The following is a 15,560-nucleotide window of genomic DNA, read 5'->3' as shown; positions in this document are numbered from 1 at the left end:
ACAGAGATTGGGAGGTTAGCTCACTTAGCTTATGCACATAAATCGATGGAGTACATCGAGGACACGAAAATTCAGACTTTCGTCAATGGAATACGAGATAATACTACACGATTCGCTGCATTAGCATGTCCAAAAATTGACGTTTGCAGAAACCGTTTCGTATGCTCTGACACAGGAAACTGCATCTCTGCTTTGCAATCAAACATTTAAAGCTCACAAAGTAGAAATAGAGGAACACACTTGGGGGAACCAATTACTTGAAAAAATGAACAACATGCAGAAAGCACTGGAAAAATTTACGGAAGCGCATAAGAAAAATGATGGTGTGTTTAAATGCTTCAACTGCGGAAAAAGTGGGCAGCCAGCCCAATAATCCAGTTGGACGAAAACGCAAAGCTGAGGAAGATCAAGCAAATGTCAAATCAAACCAATCGTTAAACTAAAGCGAGCCAGCCGAAAAGGGCACGGGCTGGCTCCCGCAAGCAAATGCCCTGTAATCTCCATTTCACAAATGAGCAGGAATACGAAACGTTACCGTAAGTGGATGTGTAGACAATAAAAAGCGCATACTGACTATGGATACAGGCGCATCACATTCCATAATTCGATCTGATCTAGTTGTGAAAGAAGTGAGACCGTTAGCTGGGGCAAAGTTGCGTACTGCAACTGGAGAAGATACCCTAGCTCTCGGAAAGGTAACGTGCGAGATCGTAATTGGAAAGGCAGCCGTGTTACACAATTTTATAGTGGCAGATATCGTTGACGAAGTCATAATTGGAGTAGACTTTCTAGCGAATCAAGGAATCAAAATTGACATGGCAGGATTATGTTCTATAGAAATATGGAAGTGCCACTTATGTTCGGTTACGATAATAAGTACAACGTTAGACGAGTGATAACAACAGAGAGCCAGCAGATTCCACCAACATCAGAAGCAGTTATTTGGGCAGAAATAGATGGAGATTATGGGTCAAACAAGTGGTGGATTGTTGAAGCCACAAAAGAATCTACACCAAACTTACTCATAGGCAAAACTCTGGTTATGACAAGACAAGATAAACGCGTTCCAGTAAGAGTACTTAATGAGTGCAAGTTACCAATCAAACTCTCCAAAGAAGCTGTATTAGGGCAGTGCCAAGAGATTGAGGCCGTGATAAATTGCGAAATAGGTCTTGAGGAAGATTCCATGGACGAAAACGATATATCGAGCGAAATTAGCGCATGGACCGAGGAACTAGAGGCAAACTATCAAACTTCGGCTAAACAACTTCTTCTCAGATACTCATCCATATTTGATAAAGACGATGCCAAGCCAGGAAGAACCAAAGTTGTGAAACATTTTATTAACACAGGGGATGCAAGACCAATCCGCCAGGCTCCTCGGAGCATTCCTTTAGCAAAACGTGAAGTTGTAAGCCAGCTAAAATGAGCGAAAGCGGCGTAATCGAACCATCAGAGAGTCCGTGGAGCTCACCTGTAGTACTTGTGAAGAAGAAAGATGGCAACATGAGATTTTGTGTGGACTATAGAAGGTTGAATGACCTACCTTTCACTACCTAGAATCGATGACACACTTGACTCGTTATCAGGCACAAAATGGTTCTCAACACTTGATTTAAAAAGTGGTTATTGGCAAGTGGAGGTAAACGAAGAAGACAAAGAAAAGACGGCTTTCAGCGTTGGTGATGGTCTATGGCAATTTACCGTAATGCCCTTTGGATTATGTAACGCCCCTGCTACTTTTGACTGATGGACCAGGTATTAAAAGGATTACACTGGAAGACCTGGACCTTTTACCTGTTGGGTAAAAGCTTCGATGAACACCTTAAGAACTTGGAAGAGGTTTTCCAACGGATAGCTAGCGCTGGTCTGAAGCTGAGTCCAAAGAAGTGTTCCCTTTTCAAAAAGGAAGTAAGCTACTTAGGACACAAAGTGACAACGGAGGGCATTTGCACAGCTAATGAAAAGATCGAGGCAGTAAGAGATTGGCCCACTCCTAAAAATTTACATGAATTGCGGAGTTTCCTTGGACTATGTGCTTATTATAGACGATTCGTTCCAAATTTTGCCAGCGTAGCTAGTAGCCTCCATGAACTCACGAAAAAGAACAGAGTTTTTGAATGGACTAAAGAACAGGAAGTGGCTTTCCAAACTCTGAAGAAACGGTTAAGTACTGCGCCAATGTTGGCATACCTGGTCCCAGGATCAACGTTTATTTTGGATACGGATGCTAGTGGATTTGCAGTAGGAGGCGTTCTATCACAAGTCATTGATGGGCAGAGAAAGTGGTTGCGTATTGCAGCCAGACCATAAGCAAGCCAGAGAGAAATTATTGTGTTACTCGGAGGGAATTACTGGCGTTGGTGAAGTGCATCAAACATTTTCATAAGTACCTTTATGGCCAGCGATTTCGGGTGAGGACAGATCATGCAGCATTAAAATAGCTTCTACAATTCAGGAACCCTGAAGGACAGTTGGCACGGTGGATTGAGAGACTCCAAAGTTACGACTTCTCTATTGAACATCGCAAAGGTAGTAGTCATGGAAATGCTGACGCCATGTCCCGCCGTCCCTTTAATCTGGAATGCAGACATTGCTCAAAAGCTGAAGGCAAAGAAGACATTATAGATGTCCTATTAATGACTATAACATCAGACTGGGATCCGGAGGAGCTACGGAAATGTCAGCAAAAGGATCCAGATTTGAAAAGTGTAATACACGGATTGAAGATGAATAAACGTCCAAATAGTTTGAAGTTAGTGTCTGGCTGCTTGCATCGCGTATGGGAAAGCGAAGATGGGCAAAGTTCACGAGCTCTAATGATTGTACCAAAAGTAAGAATTCCTGAAGTTCTCAACGTGCTGCACAACGGTCCAAGTGGAGGACACATGGGTATCACTAAAACCTTGGAGAAAGTAAAACAAAGATTTTATTGGGTTGGTTGTCGTCAATCAGTTACAGAGTGGATCGCCAATTGTGTCGAGTGCATTGCTTCTAAAGGGCCGAGGTGCAGGAGTCATGGTCAGATGAAGCAGTACAATTCAGGTGCGCCTTTTGAGCGAGTAGCCATGGATGTAGCTGGTCCATTTCCTATCAGTAAATTAGGAAACAGATATGTTTTGGTAGTCATGGACAATTTCAGCAAATGGCCAGAGGTATACGCAATTCCTAACCAAGAGGCAGGAACAGTAGCGGATGTATTCATCAACAATTGGGTATCGAGATATGGTGTTCCAATAGAATTATATTCTGACCAAGGAAGAAATTTTGAATCAGCTCTAATACAGGAGATATGCAGGAGCTGGGTATCCGGAAAACCCGTACAACTGCACTACATCCGCAGTCCGATGGCATGGTAGGACGATTCAATCGAACTTTGGAAGAACATTTGAGGAAAGTTGTTGACAAGTATCAAAAAGATTGGGATACCCATATATCCTTGTTCCTGATGGCTTATCGGTCTGCTGTACATGAAACAACGGGGCAGACTCCAGCAAGGATAATTTTTGGTAATGATCTTTGACTACCGATTGATTTAAAATTTGGAATTAACGCCACCGGAGGAAGGAATACTAAGGAATTCAATAGCATCCTAGAAGACGAGATGAGGGATATACGTGCTATGGTGAGACAGCGCACCAAAATAATGAGCGATAAGATGAAAGCAAAATACGACAAGGCAATAAACTCTGAGCGTTTTATTGAAGGCGACTGGGTATTGTTATATAACCCACAACGAAAGAAAGGGCTGCCTCCCAAATTACAGTGTAATTGGGAAGGACCATACCAGGTTATTAAACGACTCAGTGATGTAGTGTATCGCATACAGACCATTGGAAGACCAAGGAATAAAATGAAGGTAGTTCATCTGGAACGCCTTGCAGCGTTTGGTACCGCAAATATGTCTAATCGGGACGATCAGACTTAGGTAGAGGGCAGTGTGGCGAACACGAGTACCAGAACAAATCAGAATTAACGATAAACTGCCAGAAGCAACTAGACAACGAATTCGTAGTTGCCAGAATGTTCTAGTAGCGAACTTTTGTTAAAAATTTACTATATAAGGGCTGCCGGATTGTGCAGCAGACACAGTTCTAATTAGAGTGTTGCCGTGTAAAGAGCAATTAAGCTATAAGCAATAAGTTATAAGTTTGAATAGCGAGAAATAAGTGTTAAGTTGTTAGAACTGGAAATAAAGATAAGTGCATAGCATTAAATTGGGACTTTAATTTAACAATCCAGTGATCGAGCTCAAGAGTTTGTACTCAGAGGCAGAGTGTGGTGGTGTCGTTGTGAAATTCCTTGAGTGTTCACAGGTGTGGTGTCTTTCATTAGGGTGTGTCAGTTTTTCCCGAGTAGAATGGTGCACTTGGAGGAGGGAGTTTAAACTCATTTAAACACATACATAAGTACATCGCTACAAAGTTCACATTGGCAAATATCCCGAATATCCCTTGTTCTTTGTCAAGCAAAAACAAGTAGGATTGCCTATATATAATATACCATATAATATTATAAGTCCACATTGGCACATATCCTCAATAACCCTTGTTCTTTGCCCAACAAAAACAAGCAGGATTGCACAAAACATATTGAAGCATAATATATTAGCAGAGAATGTTAATGAATATAGAAGGCGCAAATATTAGCTGTGCTAAAATCTAAACTATTAAGGGAACATCGAAAATGCACAAATTCGAAAGTTCAATTACACCACGTCAAAAAGGTACCTTCCCCTCATGATAATCGAACTCAACAAACTACACCACTTTAACAAGGAACCAAGCAAATTTTCACCACCTTATAAAGGAACGACTAATATATGTATGCGCAGATGTTCTTTGGCATGCGTGTTAAGGAAAATTAAAATAATATAAAGAAATAATAGATTTTAAAAAACATTTATATAATAAGGAAAAAATGACAATTAATTTAAAATAAATGTAATAAAAAAGGTTTATAAAAATTAACACAGAAGTAAAACTGCATCTGTGCTAAGATGTGAACCAATCCGCCAGGCTCCTCGGAGCATTCCCTTAGCAAAACGTGAAGTTGTAAGCCAGTTGAAATGAGCGAAAGCGGCGTACTCGAACCATCAGAGAGTCCGTGGAGCTCACCTGTAGTACTTGTGAAGAAGAAAGATGGCAACATGAGATTTTGTGTGGACTATAGAAGGTTGAATGACCTACCTTCACTACCTAGAATCGATGACACACTTGACTCGTTGTCAGGCACAAAATGGTTCTCAACACTTGATTTAAAAAGTGGTTATTGGCAAGTGGAGGTAAACGAAGAAGACAAAGAAAAGACGGCTTTCAGCGTTGGTGATGGTCTGTGGCAATTTACCGTAATGCCCTTTGGATTATGTAACGCCCCTACTACTTTTGAGAGACTGATGGAACAGGTATTAAAAGGATTACACTGGAAGACCTGGACCTTTTACCTGTTGGGTAAAAGCTTCGATGAACACCTTAAGAACTTGGAAGAGGTTTTCCAACGGATAGCTAGCGCTGGTCTGAAGCTGAGTCCAAAGAAGTGTTCCCTTTTCAAAAAGGAAGTAAGCTACTTAGGACACAAAGTGACAACAGAGGGCATTTGCACAGTTAATGAAAAGATCGAGGCAGTAAGAGATTGGCCCACTCCTAAAAATTTACATGAATTGCGGAGTTTCCTTGGACTATGTGCTTATTATAGACGATTCGTTCCAAATTTTGCCAGCGTAGCTAGTAGCCTCCATGAACTCACGAAAAAGAACAGAGTTTTTGAATGGACTAAAGAACAGGAAGTGGCTTTCCAAACTCTGAAGAAACGGTTAAGTACTGCGCCAATGTTGGCATACCTGGTCCCAGGATCAACGTTTATTTTGGATACGGATGCTAGTGGATTTGCAGTAGGAGGCGTTCTATCACAAGTCATTGATGGGCAGAGAAAGTGGTTGCGTATTGCAGCCAGACCATAAGCAAGCCAGAGAGAAATTATTGTGTTACTCGGAGGGAATTACTGGCGTTGATGAAGTGCATCAAACATTTTCATAAGTACCTTTATGGCCAGCGATTTCGGGTGAGGACAGATCATGCAGCATTAAAATAGCTTCTACAATTCAGGAACCCTGAAGGACAGTTGGCACGGTGGATTGAGAGACTCCAAAGTTACGACTTCTCTATTGAACATCGCAAAGGTAGTAGTCATGGAAATGCTGACGCCATGTCCCGCCGTCCCTTTAATCTGGAATGCAGACATTGCTCAAAAGCTGAAGGCAAAGAAGACATTATAGATGTCCTATTAATGACTATAACATCAGACTGGGATCCGGAGGAGCTACGGAAATGTCAGCAAAAGGATCCAGATTTGAAAAGTGTAATACACGGATTGAAGATGAATAAACGTCCAACGAGAGAAGAAATAGCTGCAGAAAGCCCAGTCGCAAAGGCTTATTGGGCACAATGGAATAGTTTGAAGTTAGTGTCTGGCTGCTTGCATCGCGTATGGGAAAGCGAAGATGGGCAAAGTTCACGAGCTCTAATGATTGTACCAAAAGTAAGAATTCCTGAAGTTCTCAACGTGCTGCACAACGGTCCAAGTGGAGGACACATGGGTATCACTAAAACCTTGGAGAAAGTAAAACAAAGATTTTATTGGGTTGGTTGTCGTCAATCAGTTACAGAGTGGATCGCCAATTGTGTCGAGTGCATTGCTTCTAAAGGGCCGAGGTGCAGGAGTCATGGTCAGATGAAGCAGTACAATTCAGGTGCGCCTTTTGAGCGAGTAGCCATGGATGTAGCTGGTCCATTTCCTATCAGTAAATTAGGAAACAGATATGTTTTGGTAGTCATGGACAATTTCAGCAAATGGCCAGAGGTATACGCAATTCCTAACCAAGAGGCAGGAACAGTAGCGGATGTATTCATCAACAATTGGGTATCGAGATATGGTGTTCCAATAGAATTATATTCTGACCAAGGAAGAAATTTTGAATCAGCTCTAATACAGGAGATATGCAGGAGCTGGGTATCCGGAAAACCCGTACAACTGCACTACATCCGCAGTCCTAAGGCATGGTAGGACGATTCAATCGAACTTTGGAAGAACATTTGAGGAAAGTTGTTGACAAGTATCAAAAAGATTGGGATACCCATATATCCTTGTTCCTGATGGCTTATCGGTCTGCTGTACATGAAACAACGGGGCAGACTCCAGCAAGGATAATTTTTGGTAATGATCTTTGACTACCGATTGATTTAAAATTTGGAATTAACGCCACCGGAGGAAGGAATACTAAGGATTTCAATAGCATCCTAGAAGACGAGATGAGGGATATACGTGCTATGGTGAGACAGCGCACCAAAATAATGAGCGATAAGATGAAAGCAAAATACGACAAGGCAATAAACTCTGAGCGTTTTATTGAAGGCGACTGGGTATTGTTATATAACCCACAACGAAAGAAAGGGCTGCCTCCCAAATTACAGTGTAATTGGGAAGGACCATACCAGGTTATTAAACGACTCAGTGATGTAGTGTATCGCATACAGACCATTGGAAGACCAAGGAATAAAATGAAGGTAGTTCATCTGGAACGCCTTGCAGCGTTTGGTACCGCAAATATGTCTAATCGGGACGATCAGACTTAGGTAGAGGGCAGTGTGGCGAACACGAGTACCAGAACAAATCAGAATTAACGATAAACTGCCAGAAGCAACTAGACAACGAATTCGTAGTTGCCAGAATGTTCTAGTAGCGAACTTTTGTTAAAAATTTACTATATAAGGGCTGCCGGATTGTGCAGCAGACACAGTTCTAATTAGAGTGTTGCCGTGTAAAGAGCAATTAAGCTATAAGCAATAAGTTATAAGTTTGAATAGCGAGAAATAAGTGTTAAGTTGTTAGAACTGGAAATAAAGATAAGTGCATAGCATTAAATTGGGACTTTAATTTAACAATCCAGTGATCGAGCTCAAGAGTTTGTTCTCAGAGGCAGAGTGTGGTGGTGTCGTTGTGAAATTCCTTGAGTGTTCACAGGTGTGGTGTCTTTCATTAGGGTGTGTCAGTTTTTCCCGAGTAGAGTGGTGCACTTGGAGGAGGGAGTTTAAACTCATTTAAACACATACATAAGTACATCGCTACAAAGTTCACATTGGCAAATATCCCGAATATCCCTTGTTCTTTGTCAAGCAAAAACAAGTAGGATTGCCTATATATAATATACCATATAATATTATAAGTCCACATTGGCACATATCCTCAACAACCCTTGTTCTTTGCCCAACAAAAACAAGCAGGATTGCACAAAACATATTGAAGCATAATATATTAGCAGAGAATGTTAATGAATATAGAAGGCGCAAATATTAGCTGTGCTAAAATCTAAACTATTAAGGGAACATCGAAAATGCACAAATTCGAAAGTTCAATTACACCACGTCAAAAAGGTACCTTCCCCTCATGATAATCGAACTCAACAAACTACACCACTTTAACAAGGAACCAAGCAAATTTTCACCACCTTATAAAGGAACGACTAATATATGTATGCGCAGATATTCTTTGGCATGCGTGTTAAGGAAAATTAAAATAATATAAAGAAATAATAGATTTTAAAAAACATTTATATAATAAGGAAAAAATGACAATTAAATTAAAATAAATGTAATAAAAAAGGTTTATAAAAATTAACACAGAAGTAAAACTACATCTGTGCTAAGATGTGAACTCAGGCAAATATTTGATGTTAAACAAACAAAGCAAAACCGAGCTGTGCTTTACAAGCAGCACCACGGACAACAGTTAAGAAGTAATGTCTAATCTGTGAACTCAAACAGCTATTTACTAGTTTCAAATGATCAATTTGTATGTGAATATTCTTGAAATTGCCTTTCCTCCAATCGCATGTGCAAATATATAATGTACATATATGTACTTGTATGTACATATGTACGTATGTCCCTTAATATGCCTTTTGTAAAAAAATTAAACATTCGAGCAAGCGACAAAAAAAATCGCAGACGCACCATCATCGACCAATAAGATTCGAGCAAGCATGCGCTATATTTTCTACATATTTCATTTTACAACGCCAACAAATTCATTCATAAGAAACCCGCGTATGCTATAAAACGAAGTGTGATCGTTTATAACTCTGCACTGCGCTCTTTTTCCTGTGCGCCTGGTCAACCAAGTTTGGTTTTCATATGGAGTTCCTACAGCAAATGCGCGAAAATAAAGTTTAAATAAAAATGAATGAAATTTAGTTTGAATGTCTTCAGTAAAATTGAAGAATCACCAAAACTTCAATTTTACAATTTGTATCACTGACAATCCTACCATCCCCCTCGCATTTGTATGTGACCTACAAGCTGCTTCCTCAAAACATTTGCTAAAAATCAGAAATTGAAGAATATGTCTGATGTTCCCTTCAAAAAGGGGAATTGGCAACATGACCTCTTAGCGATTTGAAATATTATTTTAATTTATTTCATGTTATGCATTATATATGACATTAGATTATACAATTTATATACAATTGCCATTCATATGAGATCTTTATCTACTTCTATATTTTCTAGGCACACTGCATATATAGTACTTTTATATGTTTACTTATTATCATTATTTTATGGTTTTTCGTTTTAGCCCATTTTATCTAAATTCAACGGCATGAAAATGCAGCCCAATCGGTAGTCGTAGTATTTCAAAAGAGCATAAGTCAATTTTCAATAGCAAAGCACTTCAAAAACAAACAAATTTTGTCAACTCCGCGACGATACGCAAAATTCGGCGTCAATATGTATGCGAGCTCGTATGTTTGTATGTATGTTTATCGGCAAAGTTGTCATGTGGTTTTTTTCAACGTTTTGTCAGAACTCAATTTTTTGCTTACTTCCATGGCGTGGTCTTAATTTGTATTAAAAAATACTGATGTATTAATGTCTTATTTTTGTAATATAATAATAATATATGTAAAAATATAAATACACATGAATTCATACTTATTTCAATGTTTTTAAAATAAACTCGATTAATAAAAATATATCTGAAATAATTATGTGGCAGTGCGCGCCTCAAACGCTCCTCATATGGGTAGTTTATGGGAATCAGCTGTAAAAAGCTTCAAATACCACTTCAAAAACGTAGCTGGATATAGCAAATTCAATTATGAAGAATTCACTACCTTATTAATTCGAATTGAAGCCGTTCTCAGTTCACGGCCACTCACAACACTCTCGCAAGATCCCTCTGACTTCACAGCCCTAACCCTAGGGCATTTTCTCAAAGAAGCATCCATTCTGGCCATACCTAAGCAAGGCGTTGAGTCGCTATCCTTAATAAATCGCTGATGAAAAGATACCGTCGGAAGACCACTAAACAAGCGCCAAACCTTGGCGACTGTGTCATCATACACGATGATTTTCTATCCCAGAGAATGGCGGCTTGGCCGTTCCGACGATCATATACGAGTAGTTTATCTCAGTACTCAAAGCGGAACACTAACAAGACCGCTCGTGAAATTATGTTTCCCCGTAGTGGCACGCGACCACTATCACCCTCTTCAACACTCACTAGGGGACCTCGGCGAGGCCGATGCCCACCGTGCCGACGCACACACTGGCTGCAACACACAGCATTTTCTGAGGCATGCAGCCCATGCAACGTCAGCAGGTTGTCCAAGCTTATGGGCACTGCCTTAATGTTTGGCTACGGTGCACATAACTCCGGAGTCTACGTCAGTTACCCTATGCCAATTACCCCAAAGTCCGGGTGACGGCCTGGGTAACAACTAGCCCCAAGCCGCCATGTCGCGAGCAGATCACAGCAGACCAGCCATCCGGATAAACTCCGAAGGCCAGAAGCTCCATCCATCCAGACGGAGACAATATATATATTGTATATATTATATATTGTATATATAACTTAAGTGAATAAAAGTGCTGTGAAGTGGCTTAGCGTTCATATTTACACATAAAAAAAAATGTGGAAAACGGTTGGCCTCAAGGGCCATCCCTGCAACTTCCCTCTAATTTCATACGCTAACGTTCAAATTTCGCTTTTTTCACTGCTTTTGAGCTCTTCGAAATTTTTCGTTTTCGATATCTAGCAAGTAAATCAACCGATTTCAACCCGGTTTGCGGCAAACGATGTGTTTCTTCAAGGTTTAGAACTGATTAGTTTTTGGTGTCGATCGGTCAAGTCGTTTGGAAAAAATTCGAAAAAAACGATTTTTCAAAATTTTTATTTTTGAGATTTCTCGAAATCTACTAGTCCGATTGGGTCCAAACTTACACGAAATTCAAGTGCAATGAAACCCTTTGGAATGCCGTTTAGTTTATTCAAATCGGTTGAGCAGTTTAATAGTTATAAGAGGGTCACATACATCCACACACACACACATACATCCACACATACATACAGACATACGGACATCATCGTAGAAATGTTCGGGGAAGCTTCCTCGACCCTCAGAACGTCGAGATCTGTTGAGAACTCGATTTTTGCAAAATGGGGTGAAACCAATATCTTCCCGATTTTTAGAAAATTTTCCATTTTCTTAGCGGGAAGTTAAAAAAACAACATATACAGTGCCACATATACGTATAAACGCACTCTTAGTTTTAATTTTGCTAACTTCTCTCTTTCTTTGCATTGCACTAATTACAACAAATTCTCTCTCATATTGTTTGTTAAATTAACGGAAATTCGTATGAGTGCAAACCCCCACTTTTGTTGTTGTTGTTATATTTAAATCGTTGCATTTTAAATCAAATAGCAAAAACAGGCACATATTCGTTCAAACGCATCTGATTAGAGAAGCCGACAACGTGTTTGTGATTAAAAATAAAAAATAAATTTTTTCAATTAAATTGAAGATTGGTAAGTTTTCGTTTATTAAAGTTCAAAAAAGTTGTTATAATATTTTTTTTTAAGGTTTTATTAAAATGCCAAAAGGCAGTTACTTAAACGACAGTGAAAAGGTCCAAATCAACCTGTACCACAAAGAAGGTTACTCAAATCGAGAGATTGGGCGAAGCATCGGAAGATCAGAGGCAGTTGTGCGCTCCTTTTTAAAAAAAAGGTGAGAATTATGGCGTAAAAAAGCCCACGAAAGGCAATAATAAACTAAATTCACGCCAAATAAACCAAATAAAAACGGAAGCCACAAAACATTTTTTGAACTCCACTCAAATAAAGGAGAAGTTGGATTTACCGGTGACAACAAGGCACATTGCAAACATTTTACGCATGTCACCTAACGTAAAATGGAAAAAACCGGTGTACAAGCCTGTATTGAAGCCGCACCACAAACAAGCTCGGTTAGACTTCGCCAAAGAGCACATGCAGTGGTCAATAGAGTGGGACAATGTTGTGTTTTCCGATGAAAAAAAGTTTAATCTGGATGGTCCAGACTCGTACAGTTGTTACTGGCATGACTTGCGTAACAATGACATCCGTATGTCAAAGAGAAACTTTGGTGGTGGCAGCGTTATGGTGTGGGCTGCTTTCTCATCGAGAGGAAAAGCAAAAATTTGCTTTGTGCCGCCCAAAATGAACTCAAAAATATACACAGAATTGTTGGACGACGCTCTCATTTCATTTTTGGAAGATAAAATGGATGAAGATTGCATTTTTCAACAAGATAACGCTGCCATCCACGTCTCTAAAGAGTCTCTGAAATGAAGAGCACAACATCTCTCTTATGAAATGGCCTGCATGCAGTCCTGATTTGAATCCAGTGGAGAACCTTTGGGGGCACATGTCGCAAAAATCTACGCGCAAAAAGCTCTAAGACACCTCTTTAAAACAACACTTGAGCTCAAATTGGCTATTAAGGAGGCTTGGGAAGATTTGGACCGGACGCTGCTGCAAAATTTAGTGGACTCGATGCCAAACCGTATTTTTGAGGTTGTAAATAAAAATGGAGGACCAATAAATTGTTAAAAATTAAATAAATGTAGCCTTATTAAAAATTAAGTTGATGTGTTTAAACGAATATATGCCTTTTTTTGCTATCGGATTTAAAATGCAACTATTTAAATATAACAACAACAACAAAAGTGGGGGTTTGCACTCCATACGAATTTCCGTTAGTTTAGAGTGCGTTTATACGTATATGTGGCACTGTATATATATACAACTTTACACTTTACTCGAGCCTTTAAACATTTAAAAAAAACCGGTTCACTTGTCTACTATTCTAAATATTCTCTATTGCGTCGACAATATTTTGACCTAAACAAAAAATGTTATAATAATTATTTAAATAAAGAAAAAAAAAAAAATTTGAAAGTAATCAAAATCGTTTTATGATTTCGTCAACTCCAAACGCAGGATTTCCAAATTTCCGTCCGCAATGAAATACAAATCTATCATTTCAAGTGACAATGATATTATATCCAATATATTTGCAGAATTTTTCAAGTCAAACTACTGTAATAATTCTTCCAAAACTTTTTCTTATCAGAAAGTGCTGTGTTCGAATACTTTAATTAACGCTCCAATTATTTCTAAAGAAGACGTCCTATTTAATTTAAATAAGTTAAAACCATCTTTTAGTTATGGCCCAGACATGATACCCACATGCTTCCTAAAAAATAGTGCCAAATATATTTACCTGCCTTTGACAAGGATATTTAATTCCTCTCTTAAACACGGTATATTTCCTGCAATATGGAAACAGTCATTTATGATCCCTTTGCATAAAAGTGGATTTAGATCCAACATTGAAAACTATAGAGGTATCGCAAACCTATCAGTTATACCTAAAATTTTTGAAGCTATCATCACTGACCATTTAACCTTTTCGATTTCTCCGTTAATTTCCTCATCTCAGCATGGATTTCGTAAAGGGAATTCGACTATAACAAACTTACTTGAATTTGTAAACCATGTATCATTGGGTTTTAGGGAACATAAGCATACGGATGTTATATACACAGACTTTAGCAAAGCTTTCGATAAAGTGAATATCTCGATTCTCATACATAAACTTGATCTGCTGGGCTTTCAGCCAAGATTCCTTCAATGGGTATCTTCCTATCTTTATAATAGAACACAACGAGTGATATTTGAGGATACACCTTCAGATACAATTAATGTTTCTTCAGGTGTTCCGCAAGGTAGTCATCTTGGCCCGATTCTGTTCTTGTTGTTTATTAACGATATCTCTTCAGTAATAGAATTCTCAAAAATTTTATTATACGCTGACGACGCAAAGCTTTTTAAATCATACACTTCAACTGAGGGAAGGTGTCTGTTGCAAACAGACTTAAACAATTTGGTTGCATGGTGTGATAGAAATGATTTGCCATTGAATCTCAATAAATGGAAGACGATGTGCTTTTCCCGTAGATCTGTGCACCCCTCTTCTTATGTAATAAAACACCATATTATAGAGCAAGTTTTTAACTATGTTGATTTGGGAGTTAATATTGACCCTAAGCTTAATTTCAGTCTTCATATTGATACCATGGTCTTGAAAGCAAAAGCTGTCCTCAGTTTTGTTAAACGTTGGTCTAAAGAATTTAGAGATCCGTATATTAATAAAACACTTTATAAAACTTTGGTTAGACCTATATTGGAATATGGCTCTGTGGTATGGAACCCTAGCTACCAAATCCATTCTGACAAGTTAGAGTCTGTTCAAAAACAATTTTTACTATTCGCCTTAGCGCATTTCCGATGGGATTCTAGGGTAAGTCTCCCTCCATACACTAGTCGTTTGAAACTTATTAATCTACCTACACTTTCTAGTCGTAGGGAAATGCTTGGCATAATATTCTTAGTGAAACTTTTGAATGGAACTGTTTGCAGTTCTTTTCTCCTGTCTGAAATTAAATTTAATATCCCGGTTCGCCTTTCGAGACAGTTTAGACCTTTACTGCTAAAATCCTGTAGATCAAATTTTGAACTAAACGAGCCATTCCGCCGTATATGTCATGATTTTAATTCTCATTCCAGCACATTTGTTTTATCTGACTCCCTTTTCAAAATTAAAAAGACTTTATTGTTTTCTCTTAATAAACGAAAATGTAACAATTTATTATATTGTAACTTTAGATCTTAGCTGTTGAAATTTTTGTTTCTGTAGCTGAGCAGTTTTAGATCTCAACACTTAAAACTCTCTTGCCTTTTCTGACTCGGCTAATTCCGCACGTATGCGGATTGCGCCCCTCGCGTCGGTTGGGCGGGAGGAGATAACATACATATACCCATAGAAAACACCAAACTTTGCGGAGTCGTTTTTTCTTCCGAAAAGTCTAAGTCTAAAAGACTAAGAAAAATCAAAATTGTTCAGCGCGGCCTAAAAAGAAGCTACAATAGACCCCAGCTAGTAGCAAAAACACATTAAACAGAAGCTTTTACAAATCGCTATCGTTCACATCCGAACAGAATAAACATTATTCCCATCGAACTATGCACAAGAGGGCATATATTACAATCTTGCGAGAAGTTTAAAAACTTAAAAGTTAACGAATGAAATAATTTTGTCAACTCAAAAATACTTTGTACAAATTGCTTGTCACATGCGCATACTTATAAAAATTGTAAAAGCAAATTCAATTGCTTTT

The 15,560-nt window shown here is 38.7% G+C and overlaps 1 protein-coding gene across 13 annotated transcripts in view; it reads left to right on the top strand.

Annotated features, from left to right (window-relative positions):
- nAChRalpha4 (nicotinic acetylcholine receptor alpha4) overlaps positions 1 to 15,560 on the top strand; it is a 946,244-nt gene that overhangs the window by 742,103 nt on the left and 188,581 nt on the right. The gene's annotated exons all lie outside the window — the stretch shown is intronic.

The sequence above is a fragment of the Bactrocera oleae genome, chromosome 2 (assembly GCF_042242935.1).
Source record: "Bactrocera oleae isolate idBacOlea1 chromosome 2, idBacOlea1, whole genome shotgun sequence".
In the NCBI taxonomy this organism is placed as follows: Eukaryota; Metazoa; Arthropoda; class Insecta; order Diptera; family Tephritidae; genus Bactrocera; species Bactrocera oleae.
This window is presented reverse-complemented; position numbering and strand designations above follow the sequence as displayed.